This window comes from Eubalaena glacialis, chromosome 10 (genome assembly GCF_028564815.1).
Source record: "Eubalaena glacialis isolate mEubGla1 chromosome 10, mEubGla1.1.hap2.+ XY, whole genome shotgun sequence".
NCBI lineage: Eukaryota > Metazoa > Chordata > Mammalia > Artiodactyla > Balaenidae > Eubalaena > Eubalaena glacialis.
The window spans coordinates 45909985-45926348 of record NC_083725.1 but is presented as its reverse complement, the minus strand read 5'-3'; positions in this window follow the sequence as shown (position 1 = coordinate 45926348).

Here is a 16364-nt window from a genome sequence, read left to right as displayed (position 1 = left end):
GATATATGTGCATGCATTTCACTAATTCAGTAAATGTGCATGCTGATATGAAATATTATGACAAGAAGTTTTAATTTAGGTTAAAGACTTTCTGTGGAAGTGATATTTAAGCTGACATCCAAAGGATAAACAGGATTTATGCATGTGAAAGGCAGAGAAAAGAAAGATGAAAATAAAATTTTCTAAGATTGCATGCTTCTCAGGAGCTAGAAGGGGATTTTATGGATGGAGCTGAGTGAGAAAGCTGGAGTGAGATTCAAAGTAAGGATGGAAAGATGAGCAACTATCACATGAGAGGTGACTTGTAGGTCACTATGTTGAAAGTGTTGAGGTTGGTTTTCGTGGGAATTTCTCATCGTCTTCAAGGTTAGGCAATTCTGTTGTTTTGATTTCTTTATCTACTAAATAATGCTATACTGAGATTAACTGCCCTAGCTTTGTATTAAAATCTTTGAACTTTTAAGTAGTTAATATACAGGATAACAGACTTGGGTTATTTGCTTGACCTATTGATGATGAACAAGAGAAAGACAAACACGTGTGGTATCCAGACATATTGCTGGCTATAAGATTGTAGTAGGTTAAGAGAGAGCTACAAATAAAAATGGATTGTAACATTTACAATGGAATAAGTGGTTTATTGCATGTACAGAGATCAAAATGCACTACCTTAAATTTGGTGAAGTATGTACCTAACCTACCATCTATTACCACATGGCCTTAGGAATGAATAAAATTTTCTAAAATTCTGTACTACAGATCTCCTCAGACTTGATTTTATTATCCTTAAAGCCAAAAGATGTGCCATATTTAAAATGGTAATACCAGTAACAACAATTAAATAGTACTTTTGAGAGAGTGGTGTATGTTGGCATATTTTGAAGAACTCTTTCAACTAACAGATTAGTTGTAAGGCAGACACATAGAAGAATAGCAAAACTGAAGGATAACCAAAAGTATGGTTAAGATCTTGGATACTGAATTCATTTCAGTTAATAACCATATTTGTGACCTGGGCAGGTTATACAACTTCTCTTGGTCTTGATTATAGTATTAGAAAATTAAATTGTTGGACTAAAATTGAATGACTCTTCTTATACCTACTTACATAATTTATTAAGGTTATTGGTTGTAAATATCAAACCATAATGTAACAATATATATTGGCCAATTAAATCATTGAGAACACTAATTTTTAAATTCAAACTCATTTATTCAAATGAAGGTAGTACTAATTAAGGTATTAGATAGTTGAGTTGATATTACTTGAAATAAAACAAAAGAGCCACACAGATTAAATTTTATTCATCAGGCACAAACATGATAGTAAAATTGAGCATACTATTAAGAGAAGAGGGTTTTAAAAAATTTTACGATATAGAACACAATATATATTGTAATTAGTGATTGTTTCTACATTAGGAAATAATGCTGCCTTGTGTTTATTCTTTTTATGATTCTGTAGGATTTATAAGGTTCATTTTATCCTCAGATAATGTGGTGTTTTAAATAAATCCAGGCATATTTGGTGATATTATTTATTAAGCATATTGAGCATGTTGCATGTTGAATATAAATTTTTCTTTGCCAAGCTTCATAAAATAAATACAACCTGTATAAAAATCCACTGCATGTGTAACATCAAAACATAAACATCTGGGTGAAAAGGAGCAATTAGTTACAATTAAGAATATTGGTCATCGAAAATTTAAAAACTTAGTATTCGTTTTGTGTGCTTATTAGTCGACAAATCATAGTCTGAATTTACATATTATGTTTGCAGTTGAACGCTAAATGCAATTAATGCATGTAAAAATTTGATATGGAAAGACTTGGCAGCAACCAATAACCAGGATATCAATTTGCAATGTGTGATTTAAAAATGGAAGCACTGTACAACATTAAGTGAAATAATAAAAATAATAAGAAACCATTTGTTCATATTGTTTTTTTAATTCAATTTTATCAAGGCTTTTAGAATATCAATTTAGGAAAAAATAAGTTTGAACACAAAATATAAATCAGTATATATTTTACCATACTTCTACATACTTAACACACACTTTTTCAGTTATGAAAACAGATATAATTGATGCAATTTGTTAATTTCTAGTGGATAGTAACCATAATACATATGGATATCAAAATATCTATATTCATAAACACTTTATTTTTAATCCCAAATGTGAGTAAACTTGTTCTTAATATCCTCACTCAGTGCACATATTCTGACATACTGCCAAGATTTGAATGGGCTTATTAATCTCAAGATCAAAAACCTCAGTAGATTTTATCTATTAGGCTTAGCCTCAGATTATGAACATTTAAGAAAATGTTATAAATCGTCATGAAATGACCTTCTTGCTGGAGCTGGGTCCTGGCAGTCTTCCCTGGGCCAGGTCAAGGTTGATGTTTGATGAAGTGTAAGAAACTAGCCAGAAATGTGCAGTGAAGATTTTACAAAGAGGGAAACTAATCTGCCCTCTAGTTGTAAAGTAAGAATCTAGGATTGAGCCTTGCCCCTTAAATATTTAGAGAGGTATGTAAGGAGGTGTGTCTATAAAGGCAGGACCGCCAGAGTGTCCTATGATACAGTTAAAAACTAAAGAGTCCACAGCAAAATTGTTTCAATAAGTAAGCAGGGAGGGTCAAAGTTGAATTATGTTGAGAAGTCAAGCAAGATAAAAAATAAGGAGAGGTTGAGTTTAACAATATGGATTGTACATGGTGACATAGAAAAGGGAAACTGGGAGTGGCAGATTAGGGAAAAAGGCTAATTAGAATAAGTTGAGTGTATATAAAGTCAACAAAATAACTATTGATTGTTCTTTTAAGTTATATTTTTATTTGCAAAGAGTTGTAGACAATTTTTCTTCACCACAGTTAATGTGATATCTCACTGTCTTCTTTCTTCCATTGTTTTTAACTTCCAAAAACATTTTAATTTTAAGGAAGTCCAATTTATCTTTTCTTTCAGCTCTTGTGGTTTTCTGATCATATCTAGAACCACTGCAATAATTCAGGGTCACAAAAATTTACTTTTATGTTTTCTTCTACAATTGTTACAGTTTTGGCTCTTGCATCTAGGTCTATGATCCATTTTAAGTTAATCTTTGTATATGATGGGAGGCGAGGGTCCTACTGCACTCTTTTCCATGTAGACATCAATTTTTCCCATCATTAGTTGAAAAGACTATATTTTTTCTCCATTGAATTGGCTTTGGATACTTGTCAAAAATCAATTGATCATAAATGTAAGGTTTTATTTCTGGACTCTCAATTCTATTCCATTCACCTGTATGTCTGTCCTTGTTCTAGTATCACAATATCTTCATTACTGTAGCTTTGTAGTAAGTTTAAAAAATGAGAATTATAAGTCCTCCAAATTTGTTCTTCTTTTTCAAGATTGTTGTGGCTATTTTTCATTACCATTTTATGTAATTATCAGCTTGTCAGTCTCTGCAAAATTTTATAGGGAATGCATTAAATCTGTATGAATTTTGGTAGTATTGTCATATTAAGAATATTGTTTTTCAGTTAATGAAAACAGAATACCTTATCCTTTATTTAGGTCTTCTTCAACGTCTTCTACCAACGTCAATGTTATTTTCTTCTTTTTGGGTATATACTTGAACTTCTCTGATTAAAGTTATTATGAAATAGTTTATACTTTTTAACATTATTATAAATGTCATTGCTTTCTTATTTTTGGCTGTTCATTGCTTGTATATAGAAATATAATGCAATGCCATTTATTGATTTTGAATTCTGCAACCTTGCTGAACTCATTTATTAGTTTTAATAATTCGTGTGTATATGTGTGTTTGTGTGTGTGTACGTGTTCCTTAGGATTTTCTATATACAAGACCATATCATCTCTAAGTAGAGATAGATATTCTTGATCCTTTTCCTTCTGTTTACCTTTAATTCTTTTTCTTGCTAAATTACCTCGTTTATATTTTCCAGTACAATGTTAAAAAAATGTGGTGAGAGGAGGTGCCTTTGTTTTGTTCCTGACCTTAGGGGGAAAGCTTGTAGTCTTTCACTATTACATATGATGCTAGCAGTGGAATTTTGTAGATGCCTTTTATCAACTAATGGAAGTTCACTTCTATTCCTAGTTTCTTAAGTTTTTTTTTTGTTTGTTTGTTTTTTTAACCCTGAAAGTGTTGAATTTTATCAAATGCCTATTCTGTACCAATTGAGATGATCATGTGGTTTTGACATGATCATTGACAAAAAAATATATATATATTTTAAACTATACAATGTACAGTAATGATTTGATATATATATATATATATTGTGTAATAGTTACTACAGTTAAGTTAAATAACATATCCATCACCTCACAGTTATCTTTTTGTATATGTGTGTATGATGAGAACACTAAAGATCTACTCTCTTAACAAATTTCAAGAATACGTACAGTATTATTAACTAGAGTCACCATGTTGTACAGTAGGTCTCCAGAACTAATCTTATAACTGAAAATTTTTACCTTTGAACAACATCTCCCCATTTCTCATATTCCCAGCCTCTGGTAACCACTTTTTCTACTCTCTATTTCCATGAGTTCAACTTTTTTAGATTTCAAATATAAGTGAGATAATGCAGTATTTCTCTTTCTTGTGTCTGGCTTATTTCCCTTAGCATAATGTTCTCAAAGTTCATCCATGTTGTCAATGACATTGCCTTCTTTTTTAAGACTGAATTTTATATATATATATATATATATATATATATATATATATATATATATATATATACACATATATATATATAATATTGAATATGTATGTATATATCTTTATATTCTATATTTTTTTATCTATTCATTGGTTGATGGACACTTAGGTTGTTTCTATATCTAGGCTATTGTGAATAATGCTACAATAAATATGACAGTGCAGCTATCTCTTTAAGGTAGTGAATTTTTTTTCCTTTGTATGTATACCCAGAAGTGGGATTGCTGGATCATATGGTAGCTTTATGTTTAATTTTTTGAGGAACCACCATACTGTTTTGCATAATAGCTGTATCAATTTCATTCTCATCCACAGTGGATAAGGGTTTCCTTTTCTCCTTACCAATTCTTATTATCTTTCTACTTTTTGATAATAGCCAGCGTAACAGGTGAAGTGATATCTTCTGGTTTTGATTTGCACTTCCCTGATGAGTAATGATGATGAGCACCTTTATAACTTTGGCTCTTTTCTTCTTCGGAAAAATATCTCCTCAGGTTTTTTGCCTATTTTTTAATCAGGTTATTTATTTATTTAGCTATTAGATTATGTAAGTTTGTTATATAATTTGGTAATTATAATTTGAAATTAGGAAGTGTTATGCCTCTAGCTTTGTTTTTCTTTCTCAAGATTGTGTTCGCTAGTTGGGGGTCTTTTGTGGTTCCACACAAATTTTAGGAGTGTTTTAATCTATTTCTGTGAAAAATGCTATTGTAATTTTGAAAGGGTTTGCGCTGAAACTATAGGTCACTTTGGATAGTATGAACATGTTGACAATGTTAATTCTTCTAATCCATAAACACAAGGTATCTTCTCATTTATTTGTGTCATATTCAATTTCTTTTATGAATGTTTTTTAGTTTTCAGTACACAAGTCTTTCAGCTGTTTGATTAATTTTATTTCTTGATTAACATATTTTATTCTTTTGGTGATATTGTAAATGAGATTGTTTTCTTTATTTCTTTTGTTGGATGGTTCATTGTTACTGTACAGAAACACAACTGATTTTTTTACGTTGATTTCTTTACCCTGCCAGTTTGCAGAGTTTGTTAATTAGTTCCATTTTTTTTTTTTTTTTTTGATAAAATCTTTAGGGTTTTTTACATGTACTATCATGTTATCTGTGAGCAGGGAGACTTTTTACTTATTTCTTTCCAATTTGGACATCTTTTATTTCTTTTCTCTTGCTTAATTGCTCTTGCTAGACTTTCAGTACTATGTTAAATAGAAGTGGTGAGAGTGGGCATTCTTGTCTCATTCCTGATTGTATAGAAAAAGATTTTAGCTTTTCACTTTTGAGTATGATGTTAGCTGTGAGCTTATCATATATGGTCTTTAATATGTTGAGATACATTCCTTTTATGTTTAATCTGTTGAGAGTTTTCTTTTTATCATGAATGAATGTTGAATTTGTTAAGTGTTTTGAGGCACATATTGAGGTATATGTTTTGTATCCTTTATACATCACATTGATTTTCATATGTTAATCACATTTTGCATTCCTGGAGTAAGTCCCATTTAGTCATAATGTATAATCTGTTTCCGTGTTGCTGAACTTTTGCATTTATATTAAACATTGATATTAATTTTTAGTTTTTTTTATCATTTTCTTTTCTGATTATGATATCAGAGTAATAAAGTCCCCATAGCATATCTTGGGAAGCGTTTTCTTCTTTATCCATTTTTTGAACAGTTTGTAAAAGATTGGTATTAATCTTTTCCATCCTTTACATCAATCTTATTTGTGTCTCTGAGTCTAAAGTGTGTGTCTTTTACAGTACATATAGTTGGATCAAATTTTTTAAATTCTATTCTATTTCTGCTTTTTGACTGGGGTGTTCAATTAATTTATGTTTGATATAATTACTGAATAGGTAGGACTTACATTTATCATTTTTCTATTTGTTTTATGTATGTTTTATTAATTTGTGTTTCTTTTACTCCATTACAACCTCCTTCTATTTTCAATAGATTCTCTCTATTGTACCATTTAAATTCTTTTTTTCTTTTATTATATTTTTCAATTATTTTGTAACTATTTGCCTGGGAAATTAAAATTAAAATTATAACATAAAGCACTCTAAATACATAATTTCAATAAAAATAATTACCAAAAAATCTGCTTCAATGTATCCCTGTTTCCACCCCCTCCTTTGTGTTGTTATTATCATACAGAATTTTAAAGCTCTCTCTCGCCGTTTTTTTTTTTTTGGCTCCTTACTTTCTGGGATTTTCCCTTTTATTGTTAGTTGATCATACAACCCTGAACTCCATCCACTGACTCCTCAAACAAAAAATGAGGATTTTTTTTTTTAGCTCCATTCAGAATGCCACCCAAGAACTGGGGAGTATTCTAAGGGATATTTGTGTAAATGTGGATATCAATCATTGCTGCTTCTTTCTTTCAAGGGTAAATATCCTCCAATTTCTTTAATTATTTTGTTTTATTTTGTCTAGAGTTTATAATTGTTTTTGGCAGGAGTGTTATTTCCATTATTATTAAGAAAAAAAAAGAACTCTGCAGATGGGCTTTTGAATCAGCTAATATCCACCTAGTAAACTGACTCCAGGCTTATCAAGCAGCATTGAGAATATTAGGACTGATAGTCTACTTAGATAACAAAGTGAAATTGTGTGCTAATTAGGCTTAAATATACCTTGCATAAGTCTGATACTTTTATCTATCATGAAAAGTAATAAGTGGAACTATAGCTTTATATACAATTCTTTGGAAAATTGTCTTAATATGGTTTCACATTTTCTAGTCTGAGCAACTGTGAGACACCAACTGAAGTCTGCAAATTTGATCCATTATCTAGACTTTGATGAATTTTACAAAGTAATGTCACCTTATGAGTAATTTCTAATGATTGACAAATACTGTTTGTTTTTAATTTAAAATTCCTAAAAGTCAACTTCTATATCTTCACACAATTCTCAAGCTGTGCTTGTTATTATGAATTTAGATCTGACTTACTGAAGCCCCTTCCAGGTTAAAACCACCAGAGAATAACTCATAGTCATAGAAATTATTCTTACTTTTCCATTGTTTTGCTAGAGACCCTTCTGGTGCTGTCGGAAATAATCTCCCACTCTCTCACAGTCTTAGTCTAGTTTCTCGTTTCAGAGCCCTGTGGTATCAGAGTTGATGAGAGTAAAGTTCCCAAGAAGGCTATTCTTCCAAACTGTTTGGGTCAATGAATTAAACACTGTATAGAAATCAGCGGATGCAGAGCTCAAGTCCACGTTTTATCTCCTTATAATATATATCCTCTCTGGTGTCAAACTTATTCTGCTTAAAAAAAAAAAAAAAGAGAGAGAGAGAGAGAGAGAGAGAAGGCTAAATCTGAAAGAATTGCATTTCCTGTCGATTTTAATGTTCTCTTATTTCTAATTTTATTATCTCCATTTTTGATCTGAGCTCCGATATTGTTCTTGTTAACAATGTTCCTCTCTTTTTCTAACTTCCCATCAAGAAGATACAATCCATGTTTCACCCAGCATTCATGATCAACCTGACCAAATAACTGTCAGCATGAGTCTGATCTTTCCTTGAATGCAAGATATAATATTTTTCAGTTCTATTAGAACAAATATCCACCCTTACCAGATATTTAAGGCTTTGACTTTTTCTACAAATTGCAGCTACAAATTTCTACAAATTTGTGAGATGGTATTATGAGATGCTGGGACACATTTTTACTTTTCCATTCTTGGAAGTAGTCAATATCTTCTAAAATTATTTCAGGTATAATAATAATGTCTGATTTTAATAATTTTAATAATAACATAAATTTGTAATGATGTATAATTTTAATAGTGTATAATTTTAGTTTTATTACATTAGGATACAATATATGTCATATTCCTTTAGTCATTTATATTCAATTACTTCTTATCTAAGCTTCTGTTCCTCCACAATTTCATCAAAGTATCTCAAATTTCTGAGTTCCAAAAATCTAGAGAAGAAACCAGGCCCTCTTCTAGATCCTTAATGTTTGTGTGTATTGATGACCATCCTCTCTTCTCTGGGCATGTCCAAAATTGCCCTTCCATATCTCTATCCATCTGATGCTGATTTAGCACTCCATAAAATTACCCTACTCAGGGGTCTCATCTTAAAACACTCCTGACCAACATTGCTTCCCTGATCTTCTCTCTAGTATTAAGGAAAACTAAACTCATCCTAAGCTCCAGTCATTTTTACATTACTTATTGAAATCACTTCCCTCCACTTCTTCCTCATTCCACACATCCAATGTGAGAATTCAAAATAATTCTCGTCAATGGACAGTTGTTAGAGTAATGCTGGCCCCAATTCTTGTGATAGAAACCTTCTCCCTAAAAAATTCATCATGTTACTCATGAAAAGGATTTCTATGGAGTCTAGAATACTTTTCCTCCAATTTACATTTGAAAGACACAAATTTTATGATCTAACTCAACTCTTACGAAGAAATCTCAACTATCACAGTAGTTTGCCTCAGTACCCTATTCTGTGTTCACTTGTCTGCCAATACACTTGCTATGTAGTGTTATTTTCCCAATAGGCAAAACTTCTATTTGCCTGAAGAGTAATTTATCCTTCACTGTATTCTAGCATCTGATCTACCTCCTGGTCCAGTGAAGTTGTACATTAGTATTGTTGAACACCTTTTTTACATCAAATTAATTAATTATTAAAAGGATGTTACAAAGGAAAGGAGTGTCAGGAGATCTGTATGAAAAGAATGTCCTGCCTCTACTCCCAGTGATTCTTGTGCCCTCACTTTCATCTCTTATTTTGTAGCCCAGTATCTCAGAATTTCCTTCCCCAGACCATTGGAGTCAGAGGGGGAGAAAAAAAGAGACTCCTCATTTCCTGAACAGTAGGAGAAGGGAGCTCAAATATATTTCAAAGGGGAAAATTGAATATAATTCCTCACTGTAAGGATGATGAGTTTCAGCAGGCCTTTAGTATGCTACTTTATTTCAGGGGATACTCATGAGTTGTCTTAAGATTAACCAAGATTCTCTATGATAAATTCATTTCTCTTTTTAATAAATGTGAAATTCCCCTTAAGAACAGAATACAAATATGTTTGGGTACCTATTTTTGTTTTGCACAGTGCAGCCTTGGCTCTGGAACTTTTTAAACCAGAAATAGAAATGATAGTTACCATTTTCTAAGTTATGGTTATTCTCAAACGTCTTGCCTGTCAATACACTGTGGTACACGCTGATACATAATGTGCAAAAAGATGGATAGAAAACAGTCAAAAAGATCAGATAGCTCAGAGCTGACAGTTTAATGTAATATCGAAGAAGAGAGATATCATCAGATAAGTTGCATTCTGTAACAGCAAAGTTCAATATTAAAAATAAAAGGATAGTTAATCATACAAAAGAAGTACCAAAGGAGATGTGTGTAGTTATGGGGTAGGTGAACTGTGGGGATAGACCAGCAGATTTTCATTTTAAAATATGAACTGACTTTTCTCTTTAAATCTAGATTTCAAACTAGTTTAAACAAGATTTTAAGCGTGGGATGAAAAGTCACTAACCTCCTGCTCGCTATTTCTAAATGGATTAATCTTTTCAGTTATTTCATAGATAAAATTCTTCTCATAGGGCTGCAGTAAAATTGGTCCAAATTATGTGCAGTACATTAAAAGAATGACTGCTATTTCACTTGCATTAATCCTTTGCACTCGGTTCAATTTGCCACATTTAAGTTGACCCCATGGAGATAAATTAGAATTCAAGACATGATTACCTAAAGTGGATACATTTCAATCTCAATTGCTTAATGATAAAAAGGCTCATATGAATTTTTTTCTGGAAAATAAATAAAACCTAAGGACAGGATTAACTTAGCCTGTCTCTTTTTTTTTTTTTCTTACCATTTACCTCTTTGAGTCAACCTTTTTTCCCTTTAACCATGAACTTGGCATGCAATTGCTATATATCACTTTGTGTCAAGTTCTTCTGTCACTGGGAAATGTGGATCACTTTGTATAAGTGAACTTTGAAAGAACAGAATCACTTTTTTTTTCTTCAGTAGGTTTACAGATATTGGGGCTGGTATTTGGTAGTAATAAATAAAATGATTAGCTCAGTTAAAAATTGTTAATCCTCAGTATCTGAAATTAGATTTAAAAGGCCTATTTTTCTTTTCTTCTGCTTCTATTCTTTTGAACAATCATCTATTTGTAAAACTCAATGCATATTTGTGCATGTGAGTGCACATATATGTGCATGTGTGTGTGGAAATCCCGGCACAAGGTAGACTGCATTATTCACCTGAATTGATGAATTTAAATAGAAAACTCTTAAATATGGGGGAAGAATCAGTACAGATAAACCTTAATATTATAAAGCATGAGTACTCATCAACAATGTATTCTTTCCTTTCCTAGAGTCTAACCTGTTCAAAGACTGGGATGTTTCCTGCCCACTGTATAATAACATGTATGAGCTCAAAACTTGTTTGTTGAATAGGAGATGTATACTCTGGAAATGAAATATCACAATTTTTAGAAGTATTGAAATACATTTCATTTTGTTATTCTGTTTTTTAACAGGTATTTTGATAGGTTATATAACTAGTTGTTTTCTAAAAACTAGCAGCTTAAAAATGACAAATCAGATTGTTTATTTCATTTGGTAACTAACAGAGATTTCTGACAATTACACTTAGGCTGTTTCTTTTTTTTTTTTTTTAACATCTTTATTGGAGTATAATTGCTTTACAATGGTGTCTTAGTTTCTACTTTATAACAAAGTGAATCAGTTATACATATACATATGTCCCCATATCTCTTCCCTCTTCCATCTCCCTCGCTCCCACGCTCCCTATCCCACCCCTCTAGGTGGTCACAAACCACCAAGCTGATCTCCCTGTGCTATGCGGCCGCTTCCCACTAGCTATCTATTTTATGTTTGGTAGTGTATATCTGTCAATGCCACTCTCTCACTTTGTCACAGCTTACCCTTCCTCCTCCCCATATCCTCAAGTCCATTCTCTAGTAGGTCTGTGTCTTTATTCCCGTCTTACCCCTAGGTTCTTCATGACCTTGTTTTTTTTTTTTTTTCTTAGATTCCATATCTATGTGTTAGCATACGGTATTTGGTTTTCTCTTTCTGACTTACTTCACTCCGTATGACAGACTCTAGGTCCTTCCACCTCACTACAATTAAGTCAATTTCGTTTCCTTTTATGGCTGAGTAATATTCCATTGTATATATATGCCACATCTTCTTTATCCATTCATCTGTTGATGGACACTTAGGCTGCTTCCATGTCCTGGCTATTGTAAATAGAGCTGCTATGAACATTTTGGTACATGACTCTTTTTGAATTATGGTTTTCTCAGGGTATATGGCCCGTAGTGGGATTGCTGGGTCATATGGTAATTCTATTTTCAGTTTTTTAAGGAACCTCCATACTGTTCTCCATAGTGGCTGTATCAATTTACATTCCCACCAACAGTACAAGAGAGTTCCCTTTTCTCCACACCCTCTCCAGCATTAATTGTTTCTAGATTTTTTGAGGATGGCCATTCTGACCGGTGTGAGATGATATCTCATTGTAGTTTTGATTGAAGCAACTGACAAAGGATTAATCTCAAAAATTTACAAGCGGCTCATGCAGCTCAATAACAAAAAACAAACAACCCAATCCAAAAATGGGCAGAAGACCTAAATAGACATTTCTCCAAAGAAGATATACAGATTGCCGACAGACACATGAAAGAATGCTCAGGCTGTTTCTGAGAGCCTTCCTTCAAAGCCTTCGTCAAAACCTTGGCAGAAGGCAGCTGGCCTTTGAAAATACACTATCTGATGCAGGCTGAAAACTCACAGGCAGCTGTAGGCACAGACAATCCTTTTGCAATGTGAATTATAGGGGACAGGCATTCTAGATTTTTTACTACCAAGATTTACAAAGAAGCAAGCTCCCTTTGAGGGGGAACACACAAGGTCATTACCCACTCCAAGTCTCATATTTCAGGGACTATGCCGCTGACATAAAAGAATTTAGAAGGGGAAAGTGCTTCTAAAGGGAGGGATAGATTGTGAGAGTCTAACTACTTTAGATTTTGCACTGTGTATGTTTCAGTGTGATAGGCTCTCCTTGAAATAAAGTTACTGAATTACTTTAAAATGCTGTATTTTACTCAGAGTCCAAATATCTGTGGTTTTTGGTCTAACATAACTCAGAGCTAGATGCTTGGGAAAATGTCTCGAGCAAATTCATAAGAATAAGAAAAACTGGATTTTGACAGATTTACTGACAGAATATAAAAAGGGTCACAAAGGAGGCAACAATTCTGACAGGTTTGATGTGGGGGTAGAGGGGGTCAGAATTTTGAAAGGCTCATAAAAAGCCAAATTCTTACCTCCTCATCTCTACTGTGGTTTCTGATCTAGTGTTTAATAGCAGTGCTGGGTATAATCCATGAGACTGTTGTATTTCAGGCAAATTGTAGACTCTATGTAAAGGACAACGTTCTCAATCTGAGTACGTACAAAAGTCACCAACATGGAAAGTTTTAACTACACATCATAATGTAAAAGTTCTTATGAATATTTGATTTATTTTTTTAAGAAACTAATATTGATTGCTGAAAACCTATTAAAGTTATAGAATTTCAAGACATATACTTCTTACCTCTCAGTCAGCTAAAGAAGTAAATGCTCATTTGTTCACATAAAATTTCAGACATAGTTCTTAACTATATTTTATATTTCAAGCAATATGTTTGATAGGATTTTGTATTGCATTTTCACTGGATAAAATACCATTTGTTACAGTGATGTTGATTTTTTTTCCTACATTTCATCTTTCTCCCACACAAACCCCAGCTGTTTCATGGCAATGGCTATTAAAAGTCTAATCCAATGACAGCCCCACAATTTTTATCATGAGCATACAATTTTAATCATGCATATATACAAATATATTTGCATTGACTTATTTATAAAATATCATCTTCTATTGTACTATATATATATGTTTCCCCATAACTTCCTTTTTAATCTAACAATACTACAGTATACATGCAGTAAAATTTATTGAGGTAGCTATTTTAAGTCAATTATTATTGTTTTTTATTGCCATTGAAACCAAATATGTACTGTTTTGCATACTAGAGTTTTTAAATCTATAGGATAGATTCATAGGCAGAATTTATGGTATAATTGAATGATAATGTTGCCATATTCTATTCCAAAAACTGTGTATATAATTATACTATTCCAGAAGAATATGAGTGCCAAATCATTCACATTCTTGACAGAACTTAGTGTTATCATGTATAATTTTCACTTTTAAAGATAAAAATATATCTTAAAATACATTATTTGGTGTCAAAATTTTTTCAGATTAAGAGAAAACACTAATTTGTATAAGCATGTTTAATGTTTGATATAGATTACATTAAACTATATTAAATTTGATTAAAAACCAATTTGCTCTCTGTAGAAAACCTTAGAATGTCTTTTGAGAAAAAAATGTATAAAGCTAAGGATGAAGGATGAGAAGGAATATTAGTTTGACTCTGATTGACACTGATTTGTCTCTTAAATATCATTTTATACCCATTGTATATGTCCATTGCTTTCTAGAAAATTGCTTTAAGAAACAATTAGTCTCAGAAATATTTTCAGTTTAGTATTTCTGCTAATTAGATCATTCTATGCTTTCTATTAATCCTCATGTAAATACCTTAATACCACTTTAATTATTCTCAAAGTTACTTATAAATGCTTTGAGTAAATTACCCTGATAGCATGATACTCCTATATAGAGCAATTAGGCTCTTTATTTGGAAAAAACCCACAAAAAAACAAAACTCTTGTGTTTAGACTGCATTTTTCATTCTTCACCTTGTTAGCCTCATAAAAATGCACATAATTTATCAATGATATTACCAGCAACATTTAAACTGTTTAATATTTTTGGCAGAGACAACACTAGGTGTTCTTCATGCCACATCTTCCTCTTGGGCATAGAGACTACATTCCCAAACCTCCCTTGCAATTAGATCTGGATCATATGAAGCAATATTGTATTGGAATGTGGACAGAAGCAATGTAGGACAAGCCAGTTCTAAACCTGACTATTCAAACACCTTACAGTTCTCTTGTTCTTTTTCTTTCTGTGGCTACCTTGAAATCCTGTGTTCCAGATGACATGGGTACAAGAAGGAAAAGGAATGCCTCACTTATATGGAGCTAAAATGTCTGTGAGAAATGAACCTTTATTATGTTAACTTACTGAGATTTGGGAGTTTAAACGTTTATCTTAGTGCATCCTATCTATTCTGTGTAATACACATGAGTTATCATGTTTATCTCCAGACATATATTTACTTCTTCTCATCCCACAACATCAGATCTTGATGGATAGAAAATCTTTAGTGAGTGCCTACTATGAGGTAATTGCTGCCTCACACTTTGCCTCACATGATACTCCGATGTCAGATATAACAACATATAGATTTTAAATACCTACTTTTGTTCTCATATTTTTCACCCTGGTCTCTGCTAGAACATGCATGCTTTCTTTCTACTGTTCCATACATCCTATATAACTTTTTTTGCCTCAATCATTTCTATAATTCTAGTAGGAGATAGGGGAGAAGGGCACAAAATAAAAATCAAATCTAACCAAACAGAGAAAGGAAAACAACTCTTCCTGGGAAGCTTACTCTAACCCTATGGGTTATGTTAAGTGTTCTGTTTCTTGGGCATCATGGAGTATTTTGAAAAGCCCTATCATAATACTCTTATATAACACTCACAATACTCATTACATTTTATCTGATTATCCTGAATTTTATGAGGGCAGTGACCATGCCAATCTTCATCCTGCCTGAGACTCCTTCTGGATGCCAAGAACACAGACTCACTTCCACCTTAAGATTTTGCTCCTGTGTCTCCCCGGCCCTGAGGATTAATTGGATTGCTTGACTAAGAATAATTCCTTAAAACCCTTGTCCTGCTCTTTGGATTCAGAGAAACTGGCACTTATTCCTTGAATTTTCAATTAAATTTAATAGTTTTAATTCATACAATTTAGTTTCAGTCTGGGTCACCCACAACCAACTACACTATGAATGATTAATATGCTACTGGAACATATCTACAGTTATAAGTTAGAATGTTTGCTTGAAAACAAAGTAGTTTTCATTAGATTTATTGCACGTGGGTTGTTATCAGTAGCCTATAAAATTTTTGATATCAACCACAGGTACTTAGATGCTATTTTCTTAGAAATACCTTTTTATATCACTGAAAGTACACTTGGGAAAATTTGCTATTACAGTGGAGCATTTAGATTCTTCCAAAGTAAGATCCATAAATTGAAGATTCTCTAGTTTGATTTAGACTGACAAAAAGCAATTGTATATAATAGTCTAAATAACCCTGGAATTAAGAAAAATTGAACTTGAGATAGAGTTTAGTATCTCAAACAAATGATCAAACATATAAACACAAAAAATTGAATAACAGATAACATCTGGGAGACATCATCAAATACATCGTCTCTCCTTTGATGTAATATTAAAAATGTACTAGGTAATAACAGATATAAAAAACATATTACTTGTTCCTTTACAGAGGAATAGGAT